Source organism: Phaseolus vulgaris, chromosome 10 (genome assembly GCF_051622355.1).
Source record: "Phaseolus vulgaris cultivar YP4 chromosome 10, ASM5162235v1, whole genome shotgun sequence".
Lineage (NCBI taxonomy): Eukaryota > Viridiplantae > Streptophyta > Magnoliopsida > Fabales > Fabaceae > Phaseolus > Phaseolus vulgaris.
In genome coordinates, this window is record NC_143507.1 from 32,497,489 (window position 1) to 32,518,315 (window position 20,827).

The following is a 20,827-nucleotide window of genomic DNA, read 5'->3' on the forward strand; positions in this document are numbered from 1 at the left end:
GTGTATGAAGACTTTCTCTCTCTAAATTAAAAGTTAATTATGTAGGGATTCACTATTCATTGTATTCTATCATTATTAAATTAATTGCGTACAATATCGTAAAATAACGTACAATAATTACATATAATAATTGCATATAATTTGATAATTATTATTTTCTTAATATTTTCGTCCACATATCTAGAACATTACTCATTTTTTCGTCTGTATGCACTGTGAGTACATTCCTTTAAAAAAATTAAAATAAATACAGACAAGAGTAACTCAACAAACCGTAAGAAGTGTAGTTACCGCAAAAAAATCAGTGTCATCAAGAATCAGTGGTAATGATGGAAAAACGCTCTTCTTCTAATAATGATCTTTGTAATTTCTTCTTTGGATGGATGATGAAGGAGATCTGATGAGCGGAAGCATTAAAGAAACTCAAGAGGAGTTTCCATGGATTTGAAGTGGAGTTAGGTATTTGTGAGAGTGAGAGGTGAGGCCAACTCACTAGGAAAGAGTCTAGGCTAAGTCTTGAAGGAGACTAACCTAGGGAGAACTTAGGAAGAAGTAGAATGGCCAAAATTAGGCAGCATTTCATTACTAATTCCAAGTTAAAAAAATACATGTATAAGAGACTCCTATTTATAGGAGAAAGTCTCTCAAAAAAACTCCCAAATGAGAGTGTGACAAGTGTCACACCTTATTGGTGCAAATCCTCTCCATTTAGGAGAAGACATGTTGAACCTCATGCCTTCCTTGCCTACATTTCTATTTGCACCCCTCTTTTACTGTTTTACACTTTACTTTGTTTTCTATTTACATCTTTCTCTACTTTGGCCCAAAATACAAGGCTCAAAACTTCCTAACTACTCTATACAATTTTTACAAGGCTCAGAAGAAGAAAAATACTCTACAAGAATTTGCTATGGACCCCACAAGAAATTCTCCAATTTGCAAAATTCTCACCAAATTACAAATTCACATCATGAATGTTTCAGCCAAAGCATTACTTTTCTTCACGTGATTGCTTCACTGGACCCAACTTTTAATTGCATCAATTTTTTTTTTTACCGAAAACAACAATTTGCACATTACCATAAGGTTGAACCAATTTGACATAAGCTTCTAGGTAAATTATAGCTATGACAGATTCACTAGGGAATGAATTATCATCTAACTTTTCTTGACATTTCACATATTCACTCTCTGTTGTTGGCTAACACCACCTGGTGGAATAATAGCATTTTGAAAAGTGATGGTTGTGATTATGGTAGCAGCCAAACTCATATTCGCTCTCATGTTCTTCGACCATTCATCCTTATTCTTGTGTGTGTATTTACTACACCACTCAATATATGGGAGAAATATATACAAGTGTATGGAGGCTTTATCTCTAAAAAATTACAGGTTAATTATAAAAGGATCCACTGATCATGGGATTCTATCATTATTAAATTAATTATATATAATTGCGTACAATATCGTACAATACATACAAAATCGTATACAATAATTGCGTATAAGGTGTGAGGAGTCCTAGGAGTGCAAGCCAAATGAAAATGACAATATTATACATGGTTTGGGTGTTATGCCAAATGGGATAAGTTGTGACCATATTTGCACCAAGCATGTACGTCAAAGTGAAAGTGGTCATGGTGATGCACATGCGTATTGACAAAAGTCATGTGAAAAATCTGTCATTCAGAGAGAAACCACTCACAAGCAAGAGACACATAACTAAGGATGAAACGAAGCATATAGTGTTGGATAGAAGGAATTTGACATAAGCTTCTGGGTAAACTATTGCTAGCCCAGATTCACCAGGGCATGGATCTTCTGGACACTTCACATATCTACTCTCTGTGGCTGGTCTAACACCACCTGATGGATTAATAGCAGTTTAAAAGTGTTCGTTATTAATTCAGATTTTATTAGTCTTAGATTACTTACAGGTAGTATTGCATTAGTGGTAAGTTTATAGGGCTGATAGTATTCCTATTTTAGTAATTGGTCATATATCGATTGGTTTGACTTACAAGATGGCCAGATGCCAAGATCGCAATGATTTTAATGCACAATATCCCAACACATTTGAATGCTCTGATTTACTTGCTCAATATTCCTTATTATATTACATAAATGCTCTATTTATATTACAAAATATTCCGATTTATATACATGATATTCAGATTTTATGAAAAGATACTATAATATGCTACAATTAAAGCTTGGAGAAACCAGTGTCAAAGGTCCAAGCCCATGAGAGCTTATAAATAGATGACCACTGACAAGGAGGAAGAGGACTCGAATTTTAGTACTATATTCATTATATACATAGAATTTTATGCTCTTACTGACTTGAGCGTCAGAGTGTCATCGCAGGTGGAGCTCTCTTTTGTTCCCTAAAGGTTAACTCAGTAGAACTTGGAGGGAGATCACGAGGAGCACTTCCAGATTCCGACCGACCTCGAATTGGCAAGAACAGTAATCAATCCATTGAATATATTCAATGATGACCATTAAAAACTTTTTTGGAAACTCTCTCTTGAAAATGTAATTAGCATTACTCTCTTTATGAAGAAGTCTTCCTCTCATTCTATAAAGGGAGAGGAGAGTAAGGAAGCAAGTAAGAAGAGTAACATATAGACAAAAAAGAGAGAGGAGATATCCACCATAGTGTGAGATTAGAAATCCTAGTGAGAGACTAGAGAGACTTTGTATTCCATCCTTCTTGGGTGATATTGAGTGTTATCCTCAGATAGTGAGAAGAAAAAAAATATTGTAATCCTACTTTCATAGTGGAGGCATTTTGTGGACTAGGTCTCATGGGTTTTTATTTCTCAAATTGAGGAAGTGTTTCCCACGTTAAAAATTCTTTGTTTCATTATTCTATTTTTGTTTTATTTTCTATTATTTGCTTATTTCTTCCGCATGTGCCCATCTTGTATCTACAGTAAAGAGGAAAATTTAATTCTAAATTTTCCCAACACTAGTATCAGACCTTGGTTTTCTGATACAAGATGGAAGGAGCCATTTATGATGGAGACATGTTCAAGTTGACTACGAAAAACTATTCCTATTGGAAGCTCATGATGGAGGATCACTTATACTGTAAGGATATGCATGAGCCCATTACTTGCATAACCAAGCCAAAAGGTAAAAGTGATAAAGATTGGGAACTTTTGAATCGAAAAACTGTTGCAATGATTCAAAAGTATATTGATAGAAATTTGTTTGAGCATGTGTGGATACACAAATGCTCATGAGTTGTGGTCAAAGCTTGAATCTATGATTCAAAAGAAAACTCCAAGAAATAAAGCATATCTTGTAAGAAGACTAGTGAAACTTGACTACACAGATGGTCAAAGTATGATAGAGCACTTGAATTCATTCAAGGGTTTTGTCAATCAATTGACGAAGATAGATATGAAGATTGATGATGAGTTGCAGGCACTTTTGCTACTCAGTTCGTTGCCTGAGAGTTGGGACACACTAGTAGTCACGCTCAGCAACTCAGTCCCAGATGGGAAGATCTTAATGGACACTGTTTCAAACACTCTGTTGAGTGAAGACTCTAGAAGGAAAGAAAGAGGTACAAATTTTCAAAATGAAGTAAATATGATTGAAACCCGTGGGAGAAATGAATCCTGTGAAAGAAACAAAAGCAAAGCCAAAAGTCGTTTTCAATCTCGCACAAGAACAAAATGCTATTATTGTAGCAAAGAAGGTCATAAGTGATTTGAATGCAGATTTCTGAAGAAAGATCACAAAGTCGGAACTGTCCATCCAGACTTATTTGTTCCAAAGAAGAAGGATTATACTTGTATTCCATCCTTGTTGGGTTTGATTGAGTGTTATCCTCACATAGTGAGAAACAAATATTGTAATCATACTTTCATAGTGGAGGAATTTTCTATACTAGGTCTCGTGGATTTTTATTTCTCAAATTGAGGAAGTTTTTCCCATGTTAAAAATTATTTGTCTTATTATTTTGTTTTTACTCTATTTTATATTATTTGCTTATTGCTTTCGCAAGTGTCCATCTTATATCTACACTAAAGAGAGAAAATTAATTCTGAATTTTCCCAACACAACTTCAACTATGACAAAACGTTAACTTAATATCCTTGTAGATAAAGGTATAAAAAACAAAGAAGTCATGTCTTAGCGGTGCATGAATTCTGCTTTACTCAAAATACACATAAGTCATGACTTCAACTTCACCTTTATTGAATTGAAATTGTTTCCCCTACATAACTTTATTGTAAAAAAAAATAAATAAGATTAATCAAAATCATATTATTCCACACAATTTATCCATCAAACACCGGAATCATGTAGAGAAAAAACAACTTCACCTAAGAATTGTCGAAGTCATAATTTAATAACACTTTTTAATTGTCAACCTACATTACACAAAATATTGCACAAATTTTTTTTATTTTAAATTATCTAATCTAAAATAAAAATTTCTATTTTTAATTGTCGAATTCAAAATTATATTACAAATCCTGAAAATAATTTATAAATTGTTCATAAATTAAAATTACTATTCCAGAAGACATAATCTGTTATTATTCAATTGTATAATGAATTAAGTAGTTTTCTATTTATTAAAAAGAATAATAAAAAATATATGGTGACGCAGCACTACAAAAAAAGTAGATTTAGCTCCAAAAAAAAAAGTGAGGGTGGCATGTGGACACTAAATAGTGTCAAATAAGCCTTCACTATTAAAAAAATTCAAATAAAATGTAAGAGAGCATGGGTTATACACACGCAAACTGAACAAAAAAAAGGGTTACGTTGTCAAACAGTCACTACTGAAAATATAAATAATAATAAAATTTTAAATTTTTGAAGGTTAAGCTCACGCTATGCCTTTGAAAGTTAAGCCCACACTATGCTACTTAAAGTTTTGAAGGTTTAGCCCACGCTATACATTTTAAAATTAGAAATAATAAAATTATGAAGGTCAGGGTACACAAATAATTAATTTATTTGAAAACTCCTAATTGTTTGAGTGTTACAAAACTGCTCAGCATGCACATAATGAACTCCAATGTCAGCTTCAACATTTTCAACTGATGAGAGAGCATTTTCGACTGAGAGCTTGAACATTTCTGAGCGCTTGAGCAGTGCGATGCTGGAACGTGACCGTGGAGCACTTGAGCAGTGCGACCGTGAAAACATGCGACGACCATGACTTTCTTTCACATTTCCTTTCTTAATCTTTGTGTGTTGAAGACTCAACCCTAGGTTCTCGATTTCTTTCTGTATAGGCCAGACCTTGGACCTCGGCTGAAGTAGAGGTCGGCGTCAGGCATCGACATCGGATCTCGGTGGTTCAACAATAATAATGGGCCACGTAAGCTGGGGCCCACAACAGTATGAGTTAACATGAGTTAACGCCCAGATACCAAAAAGACCTAAGTCACGAGAGGATCATGCATGGGGTGTGTATGGTACATTCGGGTACGGCACAAGCAAGTGTTCCTTGGAGGCGCTACGGCCCGTTAGGGTTAGGGTTTCTAGGGAAAGACTTCATGCATGTCACGTGAATACTTAGGGCACCTACAAAACAAATGATGTCGCAACGTTGGTACATGAGTAGGTACCTTGGCGGCTATGCTGTTAGGTCTATGCACTCCAGTAAAGGGAAGTCATATGCGCCAGATTACGCTAAGATTGTGTAATAGCGGCGCAAGGACATTCTCCCAGGAAACCTAAGCCCACCAAGAGACGTGGGAACAACACAAAAGTAACCCTAGATACAATCTATAAAAAGGGTGGTAAGAACCCTAGCAAGGAACGTCATTTCTAAGACTGAAACTGCTTTACATACATTACTGTTTCTTTAGCCCTTACTGACTTGAGCGTCGGAGTGCAAACGACCGTAAGGGCGCCCTTTGTCTCTACAGATAAAGCATTTTTCAACCCAAAGAAGTGCGAGAGAAGGAGGAGACAGGCGGGGCCTGAAGCTATCGTTATAGTCAACCGGCAACCAAGTCAACCGGCCAAAACATTTAGCGCCCACCGTGGGGCCCGATAAAACTAGGTCCCATCCATAATTGTGTAAAGGATCGCCTAGCAACATGAGGAGCACGAGGTAAAGTTATATTCGCAGGAGGGGACAACGTCACCATGCAACAACTCATGGAGACCATACGTGCCCTTCAGAAGGCAGTAGCAGCATCCAGGTTTGATCAGGATCATTTCTAGGTCGACTTGGACACGTCCCAAGCGAGCAACAAAGACTTGAGCAGAACCAATGAGGAACTGCGCATGAATTTGCAGAATGTAGGAGAACGCACCGTGGATGAGTGAGCCCCGCCCCTACCAGTTAGGGCTCGCCCCATGTCGTTCTCTTAGGTGATCATGGACTTTGTGATACCAGCCACATTCATGGGCCCGAAGGTCACCTTAACAGGTGTAGAGGACCTAGAGGCGCATATCACAGCGTTCCACACCCAGATGATGCTTTCAGGAGGCGTTGACGTCGTGTACTGTAAGCTATTCATGAGTATGCTGGCAGGCGCAGCGTTGGACTGGTTCGTCAGTCTTCCTGACGGACATATTACTTCGTTCGATCAATTCACAACGCTGTTCAGAGAACAGTACATTGTCAACAGAGCTCCCCCTCTAGTCTCTTACGATCTCTTTGACGTAAGGAAGTACCAGGGAGAGTCATTGAAAGAGTTCTGAAATAGGTTTGGACTACAAGTGGTGAAACTGCACACCAAGGACGAAGCCATGACGGTGCACGCCTTCACCAAGGGAGTGTTGCCAGGACCCTTCAGCGACACGCTGATAAGATGTTACCCAAAGACGTTTTTAAAGATCAGGCATCGAGTTGTGGCACACATCCCCGACCTCGGGGAACAGGTCGTCCTCAGCCCCTGAGGGTACATGAGGCCACGACGGAGAAGAAGGCTTCAGGAGCACAGCCACCATACGAATCAAGGAAGCCCCAAACCAAGGCATGCATGAGAGAGAACACGCCACCAAGACACAATTTTCGGGTGGATCTTAAGGAGCTGATCGCTATCCCTGACGTGGCCAGCAGACTAAAGCCTCCGTCGAAGACCGATAAGAGGCTAGGACCCAGTAAAAACGCTTGGTGCGAGTTCCACCAAGCCATTGGCCATAACCTACGCAACTGTCTGACATTGGGGTTCCAGTTGGATGAACTAGTAAAATTCGGTTTCTTGAAAGACTACCTACAAGAGCTGCAGGGAGCCCTGACGACAGCGGCTCCAGCAGGAGATCAGGGGCACGAGGTGCCCATCCATGAAGAAATCAACACCATTGCTGGAGGATTCTTTAGAGGAGGGTGTACCGTCTCGCAGCGTAAGAAGTACGCCAGATGAGTGATGACAGTGGAAGCACAGAGGTTAGACCAGATGCCTGAGCTCGACCTTGTCTTCACCAAGACTGACTTGCAGGATGTGGTCCCACACGAAAATGACCCCGTGGTGATTTCAGTGGTGACAGCAGGTAGAAAGGTACAACGCGTCCTAGTTGATCAAGGAAGCTCGGTCGACGTGATGTTCTGGTCGACATTCAACAAGTTGCTGCTGTCTCCTGACCAGTTGAGGCCTTATGTTGGATGTCTGTATGGTTTCCCAGGAAACCAGGCGGAGGTGCGGGGGCACATAAAGCTGAGGACGACCTTCACTGACGGCGCAACGTCCCGCACCGCTAACATCAGGTATCTTGTCGTTAATTCTCCTTCAGCAGCCTATAACATTCTTTTGGGCAGACCTGCTTTGAACAGGATTGTAGTAGTGGCCTCGTCGAGACATATGAAGATGAAGTTGCCTTCCCTTGAAGAAGTCGTGATCACCATGAAGTATGATCAAAAGGAGGCCAAGAGGTGCTATGAGAACAGCCTCAAGACAAAGAGAGGAGTGTGTTCAGTCATCATCCAACCTCCAAGGGAAGAAGGAGTGTGTTTAGTCACCCGTCTCGAGATCGCCCAGGAAAAATGACCTGAGCCTGCAGAAGAGGTTCTGGAGAGGGAGATTGGGGGTAAGAAGTTCAAGCTTGGCAAGTCTTTAAGGCAAGAAGCACAGGACCAGATTGTCGAGGTCATAGCACGGCACATGGATGCTTTCACATGGTCAACCTCAGACATGCCTGGCATCGACCCCGATTTTTGTGCCATCGCCTCACCATGGACCCAAAGGTCCGACGTTTCCACCAGAAACGCAGAAAGTTCAATGATGATCGGTGACAGGTCATTAAAGAAGAGACCCAGAAGCTGCTGAGCGCTGGAAACATCAGGGAGATCCAATACCCAAAGTGGCTGGCGAACGTAGTGTTGGTCAAGAAGGCCAGCGGGAAGTGGAGGATGTGTGTGGACTTCACAGATCTTAACAAAGCTTGTCCAAAAGATTCTACCCACTGTCCAGCATCGACGCCCTGGTAGAAAGTGCCTCGGGGTGCAAACTCCTTACCTTCCTGGATGCTTTCTCGGGGTATAACCAGATATGCATGCATCCCAGTGACGAATGCAAGACCATGTTCATGACAGAGCTCTCCTGTTAATGTTACAAAGTGATGCCCTTCGGGCTCAAGAATGCTGGGGCGACCCACCACCGACTGATGGACAAAGTACTTGCGCCCATGATAAGGCGAAATGTCCAAGCGTACGTGGACGACATGGTGGTCATCTTCTAGGTGAAGGGCCAACACGTCGTTGATTTGGCTGGCGAACGTAGTGTTGGTCAAGAAGGCCAGCGGGAAGTGGAGGATGTGTGTGGACTTCACAAATCTTAACAAAGATTGTCCGAAAGATTCTACCCACTGTCCCGCATCGACGCCCTGGTAGAAAGCGCCTCGGGGTGCAGACTCCTTACCTTCCTGGATGCTTTCTCGGGGTATAACCAGATATGCATGCATCCCAGTGACGAATGCAAGACCACGTTCAGGACAGAGCTCTCCTGTTAATATTACAAAGTGATGCCCTTCGGGCTCAAGAATGCTGGGGCGACCCACCACCGACTGATGGACAAAGTACTTGCGCCCATGATAAGGCGAAATGTCCAAGCCTACGTGGACGACATGGTGGTCATCTTCTAGGTGAAGGGCCAACACGTCGTTGATTTGGCTGGCGAACGTAGTGTTGGTCAAGAAGGCCAGCGGGAAGTGGAGGATGTGTGTGGACTTCACAAATCTTAACAAAGCTTGTCCGAAAGATTCTACCCACTGTCCAGCATCGATGCCCTGGTAGAAAGCGCCTCGGGGTGCAGACTCCTTACCTTCCTGGATGCTTTCTCGGGGTATAACCAGATATGCATGCATCCCAGTGACGAATGCAAGACCACGTTCATGACAGAGCTCTCCTGTTAATGTTACAAAGTGATGCCCTTCGGGCTCAAGAATGCTGGGGCGACCCACCACCGACTGATGGACAAAGTACTTGCGCCCATGATAAGGCGAAATGTCCAAGCGTACGTGGACGACATGGTGGTCATCTTCTAGGTGAAGGGCCAACACGTCGTTGATTTGGCTGGCGAACGTAGTGTTGGTCAAGAAGGCCAGCGGGAAGTGGAGGATGTGTGTGGACTTCACAAATCTTAACAAAGCTTGTCCGAAAGATTCTACCCACTGTCCAGCATCGACGCCCTGGTAGAAAGCGCCTCGGGGTGCAGACTCCTTACCTTCCTGGATGCTTTCTCGGGGTATAACCAGATATGCATGCATCCCAGTGATGAATGCAAGACCACGTTCATGACAGAGCTCTCCTGTTAATGTTACAAAGTGATGCCCTTCGGGCTCAAGAATGCTGGGGCGACCCACCACCGACTGATGGACAAAGTACTTGCGCCCATGATAAGGCGAAATGTCCAAGCGTACGTGGACGAAATGGTGGTCATCTTCTAGGTGAAGGGCCAACACGTCGTTGATTTGGAAGAGCTATTTACTACAATAGCTAAATACAGGCTAAAGTTGAACCCTGAAAAGTGTGTGTTTGGGGTAGAGGCAGGCAAGTTCTTAGGGTTCCTATTTATCGAGCGTGGGATAAAGGCAAACCCTGAGAAATGCGCTACAATCATAGCTATGCATAGCCCGATCTCAATGAAGGAAGTGTAGCAGTTGACAGGGCGGATAGCCGCTCTGTCCAGATTCGTGTCAACAGGGGGAGATAAGGGGAACCCCTATTTCCAATGCCTCAAGAGAAATAGCAGGTTCATCTGGACCAAAGAGTGTGAGGAGTCGTTCCTCAACTTTGGCAGTAGTATTTCCAGTGCGAAGACTTCACCACTACTTCCAGAGCTTCACCGTGATTGTGATGTCAAACCTGCCCATTCGCAGGGTCTTATAGAAGCCTGATATGGCAAGACGAATGGTGCGCTGGGTGGTGGAACTATTAGAGTTCGTTGTGCAGTACGAACCCAGAGGCCCTATCAAAGGCCAGGTTTATGCTGACTTCGTGGTACAGCTCTCCTCAGCATCCACACACCAAGAAGGAGCATATTTCACGTGGGTCCTTTAATCAACAGGGGAGTGGGGCTGGTATCATCTTACAAGGACCAAATGGGTTGCTGATCGAGCAGGCCCTGCGGTTTTGCTTTCAAGGCTAGCAATAACCAGACAGAGTATGAGGTCCTGATAGTTGGAATGTTGCTAGCCAAAGAGATGGGGGCGAAGAGTTTAATAGCGAAGAGTGACTCCCTGATAGTAACGGGGTAGGTTACAGAACAGTACCAGGCCAATGACCCCCAGATGGCCGCATACTTACAGTATGTCCAGATTTTGAAGGAAACTTTCGCGGTGTTCGAATTAGTATATGTCCCTCGAGAACAGAATGCCCGAGCTAACTTGCTAGCAAAGCTCGCCAGTTCAAGCAAGGGGGGCAGACTGAGGATAGTCATACAGGAGACCTTGAGGATACCTCGAACCACCACAAACGTCACGGCGGAAGTCCAACAGATAAGCACCTTAGAAGGTGTTAAGAGAAGTCACCGGTCTTTGGCTCAGGAAACCCTGAAAACGCCCAGAATAAGCACATACACGTTACCAGGGGAAGAGTCAATACAAGTTTGCCTAATTGAAGGAGGCGAAACCTGGATGATGCCCTATCAACGCTACTTGGCTGATGGGATACTCCCGCTGGAACCCACACAGGCCAGAGTAGTCAAGAAGAACTCGAGCAAATACACTTTGATCGACGGGAATTTGTTCAGACACGGGAATGCTCACCCTACCCTGATATGTGTACATGGTGAGCAGTGCACGCGCATTATGGTAGAAGTTCACGAAGGGATATGCGGGAGTCACATCGGTGGCTGAGCTCTCTCGTCGAAGGTTGTTCGTGTAGGATATTACTGGCCAACTATGAATGAAGAATGCACGAGGTATGCATAGCGGTGTAAGCAATGCCAGCAACATGCTGACTGGCACAAGGCGCCCTCAGAAGAGCTGAGATCGATTTATAGCCCATGGTCGTTTCATACCTGGGGAATCGACATTCTGGGGCCATTTCCTTTAGTAGTGCGACAAATGAAGTACCTTGTGGTTGTCATTGAATAATTCACAAAGTGCATAGAGGCTGAGCCATTAGCGCAAATCACAACCTCTCCCTTGGTTTGATATGCCAAGATTGTGAATAGTATGGTTCCCAAGTGAGCCTCCCTCCTGTGTGAGTTCACCAAGGCTGAGAACAGCATGGTTCACCAGAGAAACCCTCCCTTGCCTCTATACGGAAAGGACGAGGTTAGTAAAACGAGCACCTCCCTTGGGTTAGAAACACCAAGATTGGGAATAACATGGTTCTTAGTGAGCCTCCCTCTTGTGTGGGAACGCCAAGGTCGAGAACAAATCCTCCACTGCCTCTATACGGCTAGGGTGTGGACAGAAAGAAGGACCTCTTTCTTGTATTGTAAGGCAAGGTTAGTATGGGTTCCAGTTATACGTCTCCTTTATCCCTGTATGGAAAGGTTGAGTCCAGCTAAGTGAACCTCTCCCTCTTCTTGTAAGACAAGGTCGAGAGCAGTATGATTGCCAACCAGAGGTCTCCCTTATCTTGTAAGACAAGGTTGAGAGTAGCGCGGTACCTAATTAAAGATCTCCCTTGACCTTATGAGTCAAGGTTGAGGGCAGCATATCCCATACCTTTGTTTGGCAAAGGATAGGTGAAGTAAGAGCTTGGGTAAGCATTACCTCTACCCTGAGATGAGACTAAAGTCAACAAGCGGTAAGGAAGCGTGCTACCTAAGATAGAAAGACCCTAAAAGTGTTGTTAGTCTAAGCAAGTCAGGCGAAACAGTGAACAACAACAAAGGAAGCAAGATCATACAGAAAGTAGATTTTATAAATAAAAGGCAGATGTACAAGTTATTAAATTGTTCATCAAAATAGTTAAATGATTACAACAGGAAGGGAGTTACTCATTGGCATTGACCAGCTGCCCATCAACGATTTTCTTTGACAACCCCGTTTCAGAGAGATCCACCCCAGGATGCGCGTAGGCAACCTGGGCCATGGCATCCTCGAACCCAGTAGCATAAGCGTCAACAACATCGTTGGTGAGCTCCTCTTTAGTTTGATTGAAGAGTTCGTCTTTGCGGACTAGCTCTCCCTCCAGCTGACCTAGTCATACTTCCTGCTGATTCACCCTTTCCTCGAGCCTAACCATCTTAGCCTGCGATTCCTCAGCCTTCTCCTGCAAGTTAACGACCTCATTTCGAAGAGACAAGACCTTTGAGTGAGCGCTCAGGGTTTCCTGATACTTCTCAAACAGAAGCTTCTTGGTCTCCTTGTGTGTTTGGCGTAGGTCTGACACCTCCACATACAGTGCAATTTCACGCTGTTGGAGCTTCTTGATCTAGAGTTCCCTCAGTTTTTGCATCTCAGTCCACAGTTCTTGCACTTGGGTCATGGCAAGACTGGATGCGATAAGGAAGTCCCCAAGGCTTTTGGCTGCTTGCCCTTGTAGGGTTTCTTTTCCCAAGCACTCTATCATCTCCCGGTCTTGGAAGGACTGGAGGGCCTGTTGGAGGAAGGCAGGCAGGTTAACAGCAGGAGCCGCGCCATGATCACCTCCAAAGGCGCTCTCCCCCCACCCCCCCACCCCCACGCGCCCCCACCCCCCACGCCCCCACCCCCCCGCGCCCTCGTGTACCACGATGTCACTAGGGGATGAAGCACTTGGAGGATTTTCTCTAAAGGAGGGGGCGCAGTCGTCTGAGACGGAGTGCGCTGCGACCACGACATCAGCAGCTCGTTTCCTCTTGAAGACGAGGCTAGAACAGGTGTCCTCATCCTCAGAGGCAGTGGCCTCAACTACCCCCTTCTGCCTATGATTCACAAGGGCTGGAGCAGAAGGGCTTGGGGCAAAGATAGCCGCAACAGGTGATGGAGGAGGGCCCAAGCTCACCACACGATGAAAGCCAAGCCTCCAAGACTAGACGGTCTAGCCTATGATGAGGAGCGTCTAGACTAAAAAAGGAGCGTCTAGCCCATGAAGAGGAGCGTCTAGGCCATGATGAGGAGCGGCTACATAAGGAGCGTCTAGGCCATGATGAGGATTCCTTCTAGACCGTCTAGCTTCACATACACATGGGTCAAAGCTACGGTTTTGGGAAGAGAAGACCTTTGTAATTGTTACATAAAGGCCCATTAGGGGTGCTTAGTAATTAGAGTAGTGTAGAAAGCATATTTGTGTGAACATTCTAGAAAGACCATGGAGGGGGTGAGCATAAAAACTAGACACACCCCTCCCCATGTGCTCATTTGTGCACCCATGTGCCATGTGCACCCATGTGCTTCACATTTACATTTCATTTGGCTAGCATTAGGGTTGCATTATGGTCCTCCTTAGCCTATAAAAGGAGGAGCCTACACCTTGTATTTTCAAGTTTAATTGAGTAAGGTTATGCTGCCATTTTTGTGCACAAGCTTTACTTCTCCTAGAAATCTAGGCTCTAAACTTCAATCCTTTCACCTTCTCCCTTGAGCTGGCCGAACCACTCAAACACCATACTCATCATGCACCTACAAGGCCAACACAACTCCTAGGAGGGTCTTGATCATCTCACCCATTGCTTCCGCACCTTATTTTCTACTTTGATTCAAGAAGAACACATGAAAATGCCATCATTTGGTATCATGAGCTTTTGGTTCTTCAAGATGAGTAGCTTGGTCTTTTAATTTCAGATAAGATCCTGAATATCTTGCATATCAAATTTCAGAGCCAAATTCTAAAAATACAGCTCAGCATAAATCGGGGAACAAACACGTTTTCTGGCCCACAACATTTTCCAGTGGTGCTGTTTTTTTTATTTGGTCATCTAATCTAGTGCTTTTCTTTAGGAATTCTTTTGTGTGCCAACCTTTAATTGAGTACCTTTATTTGTTTGCTTTACTTAATTGACTCTCTTTCTAGTTGTCACAATCTAAATCCTTTTGGTGGTACTGTTTTATTCAATTAAATTTGTTTCTTGCTTTTGTTCTTTGACCTCTAATTTGGGTGCTGGAATTTAATTCTTCTTTGGTGCTTATGTGAATGGGAACTTGATTTGGTTAAGGTTTAGCCCTTTGCTAGGTGCTGGAAATTGGAGGATTAAAGGCCATCATTCTAAGGAGAAGACAAGGCCAAAGCCGAAACAAGCATTCTTGAGAAAACACTACAAACACTTGGAAGATCAACAAGCAAAGACAACAAGGAAGTGCACTAACCAAAAGAGGATCAACAAAGGGAGTTCTCTTATTTCCTTTGCAACTTGGTTTATTGTTAATTACCTTGTTAATTACGTTTAGACGGTGAGTGTGTTTCAAGGGCTCAAAGTGTCCAAGAAGCCTCACCTAGGGCCGAATAGTATAGCATTCTTGATTAGTAATTGTTACTTGTTTCTAATTGCTTCTCTTTTGTTTTCATAGCTACTGTTTGCATGGTTAGTTTTGTTAAGTTTGTGTTAAACCGACTAGCTTTGTTGATTAGTAGCTTGCATTGTTTTCTTTCTTTGAAAATTTGATTTCTCAACTTAATTGTGTTCTAAGTGGTTTACTAAGAGAAAGTTTTGTGTGAAGACATTGAGGGATAGTTTTTGGCTAAGGCAAAGGCTTGGTATTTAAGTAGTCCTTTGTGACTCACCTCCCTTACCTGGAAAACTACCTTCTTTGACTTTCCTAAGTTTTCTCAAGGTAAAATACTTGTATACACAAAGCTTTAGCCATGTCTTCTTCTTCTCATTCTACAAAGTCTATTGGAAGTGAATTAAAATCTTTAAAAACTCTTTTGAAAGAAGTTTCACAAACTGTGCAATCAATTGCTTATAGACAATTGGAGAGTGAGACTAAACTTAATGTTTTGACTAAAGCAAAGGATGAGAAGTCTCACATTCTAAAAAAATTACCTTCTCATGCATATATCTCTAAAGATCATGATTCTTTTGGGGAGGGGAGCATTAGAGTAAATGATTCTTGTGTTGGCTCTTGAAAAGGATTTGTCCTCAAATCCAAAGCTTTTTCTTCAACTAGGGGGATGGTTGTGGCTGGATGGTGTCCATCAGCAGGGGCATCAACAGGGGCCAAGGCATCGACATCAGATGGGCTAAGGGCAACTTTGCGTCGGAGTGTCACCTCAGCAAGTTGCCTCCTCTTTTCAGCATTGAGCACCATGCCTGCACAAGGAAAGAACAATGCATAAGAAGCTAAACCAACACAAGTAGAGACAAGTAAAAGCAGAAACCAAAAAGGTACCAATGTAGCCCTTAAGAGCCTTGGGGTTGTACTCAAGTTTGATCAGCTCCACGGTGCTAAACACCGCCCTCTAATTAGAGAAGAACTCGCATACCTCTCGCTCTTGCGATGCCAAGTCCTCAAGACTCCTAGGCTTCTTGAGCCTTGATTTCTCCACCCAGTAGAGTGAGAACCCATCCAACAAAGTAGGATCATGTTTGCTATAACATATCTTAAAGAACTTCCCTTTGAAGCCCTTGTAAGACTGTTGGAAGAGAGTTAGAAGAACTTTTGATGGAGATCAAGCTCAAGAGAACATGGAGGCCACTCATCAAGCTCAAGAAGAGGTGGAGGCACAAATGGAGGACGCCCATGGAGGTCAAAGTCCACCTCAAAGGATTACAAGAAGCATGTTCAAAGCTTTGGGAGCTAGAGGACATTTATTTTCTCTTTTTGTAGTTTCTTTAGTTGAAGGTGCTTAGAGGGAAACTTTAGAAACCTCTTTTGTTATAGCATCTTTTAGGCTTTAGTTAGGAGCTTTAGGGGGGTGCATTAGTAGATAGGTGTAGGAGTAGAATAGGAGGTTCCAAAGTGAAGGAAAGGATCACATTTTCGTTGCTTTACAAATAGGCGCCGGTTCTAGAATGATTTGGGAGGGAATTTTGAATTGTTTTAGCTTTCATTTTCAGCACCTTAGGCTATAAATAGAGGTGCCTTCCTTGTAAAATTCAGATTGGAATTAATCTAAGAAAACTCTACTCAAATTTTGAGTGACCTTTGGAGAGCTTTTGGAGCCTTCTTCTCTAGTCTTATCTTGATGGATCAATGGAGTCCTCAAGTGGCGGCATCACTCTCATCTAGGAGCATTCCACACTTCTAGTGGCGAGATCATCCATCCTCCTTCCATCTTCATGAGCATTCTCTTCTCCTTCCTTTCTTCTTCTTCAATTGTTCATGTTGCTTTGTGTTCTTGAGTTTTTCAGTTTGGGTTTTTCTATTTTCCAGCACTATGTTCTGTTTCTGTTTTTAATTTCTGTTTTGGTTCGGTTCATTTGATCATTTTTGCAATTCTGTTCGGTCAATTCCAGTTTTAATCTCTTTGTTGATTCAATTTGACAATATTTGGTTCATCCAAATGAGTTTGGGATTTGGTACTAGTTATTGGTGAGTTCTTGTCTTAGAACAATGATCCAACTCTAAGAAAAGTGCCTCTATATTTTCCAGCTCAAGGTGATTCCTAAAAATGTCAAGAATCTTGTTCTATGTGGCTATTGGAATCACATCATGTGGTATCATGAGTCTTAGGTTCATTCTTGTTTAATTGTTGAGTTGTGTGCACTTTATTTTAAGAGCTCTTTAATTTCTTGCAATTTAAGTTTCTGTTTTAGAATTTTAATTGAGTATTCTTGCTGTTTTTCTTTTGCTCCAAGTGTTTGTGGAAAGGTTTATGGCACTCATAATTCTTATGAGTATGGTTGCTCTTTTGGAATGGCATTATCCTTCCTAGAGTTTACCTTAAGCTTCCTTTCACTTGTTACAATTTGTGATGTGTCTTTTAATTTTTGAATCATGTCAAGTTTTGTCTTAGTCATGTTATTCCATATTTGTCATTACTTCTAGTAGTACTTTTATTGTTTTGATTGTTTCTTGCTTTGGTGTCATATAATTTTCTGATTTGATGTTGATCCTTTGTGCATTTTCTTTTTAGATTTGAGTTCATACTTGTATTCTAGACCTATACAAGTTCCAATACATCATTTTCTATTATGTCTTTGCTAGTTCATCATCCTGTTTTTTATTCCTATTACGATTCCTCTGTTTCTGAAAAAAGTGCTTACTGTTTTTCCTTATTGCAACTGATTTACGTACTGTAAAATTCTGAAATTCTGGATTTGAGATATTCAAAGTGTTAGAAAAGAATAGAAAAAAGAATCATTCAAAAATATGAAGTACACAAAAAATGATAAATAAAATAAAAAAAGTGTACATTCCTGCCGAAAAAAATACGGTAATCTGGCAGTGATTTTAAAAAATTTATTTCTCTCAATTGGCTTACTGTTTTTAATTGATTCCAGTGCCATTATTGAGTTAACATCTTGAAGTTTCTGTGGTATAAATTTCATAATCCAGTTCGCTCTACAACGTTCCAGTTAAATCAGTGAATATCAAACACAGTTTGCATAAAAAAAAAATTTCCAGTAGCTAAATTTTTTTTTTGTTTTCTTCATCTACTCTAGTGCTTTTCCTTAGGTATTCTTTTGTGTGCCTACTTTTCTCATTGAGTTCTTTATTTTTCTTGATTGTCTTTCTTTCTTACTCTTTGAGTTTGTCTTACATATAGTATTCCTTTTGCAATTACCTTTCCTTGCTTATACCTTTTCTTGTTTGTCTTTATTGCTTCTTTGGTTTTGTGGTGGTTTGCTCTTAAGATTGGTGTGCTTGCTTTGACATATTTCATTTGAGGATTCCAAGACCTCAAGATCAGATTGGTGCAAGAACATTATTTCTTTGAGAGTGATATCTTTTCAGCCTTAGTTCACTTCGGCAGTTTCATTGCCATAAGCTCACTGTTTTTGCTAATTTTTAACTTGTTTGCTGTTTTTGTGTGTTTGCTGTTTTTAATTACCAATGGCTGGATTTTCAAGTGATGCATCCTACAAGCAGAATTCTCCTTCCAAAGCTTCAATTCTTGGTGAATTACATGAAGCTCAAAGAACAATTAGACGGTTGGAGGAGAAAATGCTAAAGATGGAGGTACAACAAGCTAGACCATCTCCTTCTATCCATGATGGACATCATTCTCATAGACCATCTTCTAGAGCTTCTTCAAATGATGTTGGCCGTGAAGATGAGCATAGGAGAAGGAGACCTCCACCCCAAGTCCATGGACAAAGACATCATCACCAAGGGGAAAGAATTCATTACGGCAATGGCTTCTACCATGATGCAAAGTCCAAGCTTCCTTCGGTCAAACTACCTTGTTTTAATGGTTCTAGTGATCCAAAGGTGTATTTAGATTGGGAGGCTAAGTGTGAACAAATTTTTGAGATCCATGAGATCCAAGATGAGCATAAGCTCAAGCTAGCCACCCTAGAGTTTAGTGATTATGCCATGAAATGGTGGCATGGAATTGTAAAGGACATTATCTATCACAAGGGTCCTCCCGTGGACTCTTGGAACTCTTTAAAGGATCATATGCGCGCTAGGTTTGTGCCCCCACATTTTAGGAAAGACCTCATGTTGAGACTCCAACGGTTTCAACAAGGCACGCTAAATGTGGATGAATATTATAAGGAGCTTGAGACGCTTGTGCTTAAAATTGAATTAGAAGAAAGTGAAGAAGCCATGGTTGCTAGGTTTGTGAGTGGTCTTAGGAAGGATATCCAAGACATTGTTGAGTTACAAGAGTATTCATCATTGGGCTCTTTAGTTCATCTTGCAATGAAGGTGGAAGCCCAACTTGCTAAGAAAAACTCTTTTAAAAATGCTTCCAATGATGGATACTACTCCAAGTCTTGGAGAAACAAAACTTCTTTTTCTAAACATCCTTCCAAAGATTCTTCTTTCAAACCCAAGGAATCTAAGCCATCAACTTCTAGACCTAAGTCTCCCACTAGAACATCTAATACTAAATGCTTTAAATGTATGGGTTATGGTCATATTGCTGCAAATTGTCCTTCCAAACGAAGTATGTACATGCATGAGGGCATTGTAGTTAGTGAGCATGATTCGGATTCTCCTAAGCATTCATTGCATTCTCATGCATCTAGTGAGGAAGAGAGTGAATGTCCACTTGAAGGGGACTTGTTAGTTGTGAGAAGACTTCTTGGACAAGTTTCACAACCTTTTGATGAAAGTCAAAGGGAAAATATTTTCCATACAAGATGTCTTATTCAAAACAACATTTGTTCCTTGATAGTGGATGGGGGTAGTTGTGCAAATGTGGCTAGTACAAGAGTAGTAGATAAGCTTGGATTGCCTACTATCTCTCATACAAAGCCCTACAAATTACAATGGCTTAGTGAAGTAGGAGAAATAATTGTTAATAAACAAGTCCTCATCCATTTCTCCATTGGAAAATACAAAGATGAGGTATTATGTGATGTTGTGCCCATGGAAGCCACTCATGTTCTTTTGGGAAGGCCTTGGCAATTTGATAGAAAAGTTTTACATGATGGCTTTACCAACAAACTATCTTTTGAATTCCATGGTCACAAGGTTACTTTAAAATCTCTCTCTCCAAGAGAAGTCCATGAGGACCAAGTTATCATGAAGAAAAAGAGGGAGAGTGAAAAAGATAAAAAAGATAAGAGTTCTAAGCCTACACTCCTTGTGTCTAGGCGTGACATTGAAAGGGAAATAGTGGCTCATCATCCTCTTTTTTTAGCCATCCCTAGAACTCTTAGAGTAGACTCACTTGTTGATAGTCCTCATTGCTTGGAAAATTTGGTAGAAGAGTTCAAAGATGTGTTTCAAGATCCTCCAAATGGACTTCCACCTTTGAGAGGGATTGAGCACCAAATTGATTTGATACCAGGCTCTTCTTTACCAAATCGTCCAGCATATAGGACCAATCCAAGTGAAACCAAGGAAATTCGCCAACAAGTTGAGGCTTTGATTGAGAAAGGGTGGGTGCAAGATAGCATGAGTCCTTGTGCTATGCCTATTATCTTAGTGCCAAAAAAGGATGGTACATGGCGAATGTGTTCGGATTGTAGGGCCATCAATAACATAACCATTAAGTATAGGCATCCCATACCTAGACTAGATGATTTGTTGGATGAATTACATGGTTCAAAAATATTTTCAAAGATTGATCTTAAAAGCGGCTACAATCAAATCCGTATCAAACCGGGTGATGAATGGAAGACGGCTTTTAAGACCAACTTTGGTTTATATGAGTGGTTAGTTATGCCTTTTGGTTTAACTAATGCACCAAGTACCTTCATGCGCCTCATGCATCATGTTCTTAGACCTTTCATTGGTAAGTTTGTTGTGGTTTACTTTGATGACATTCTCATTTATAGCTTATCTTTGAATGACCATAGGTTGCATGTTAGGCAAGTTTTAGAAACCCTTAGGAAGGAACATTTGTATGCTAACCTTGCTAAATGTATGTTTGCTCTTGATCATATAGAATTCCTAGGGTTTGTTG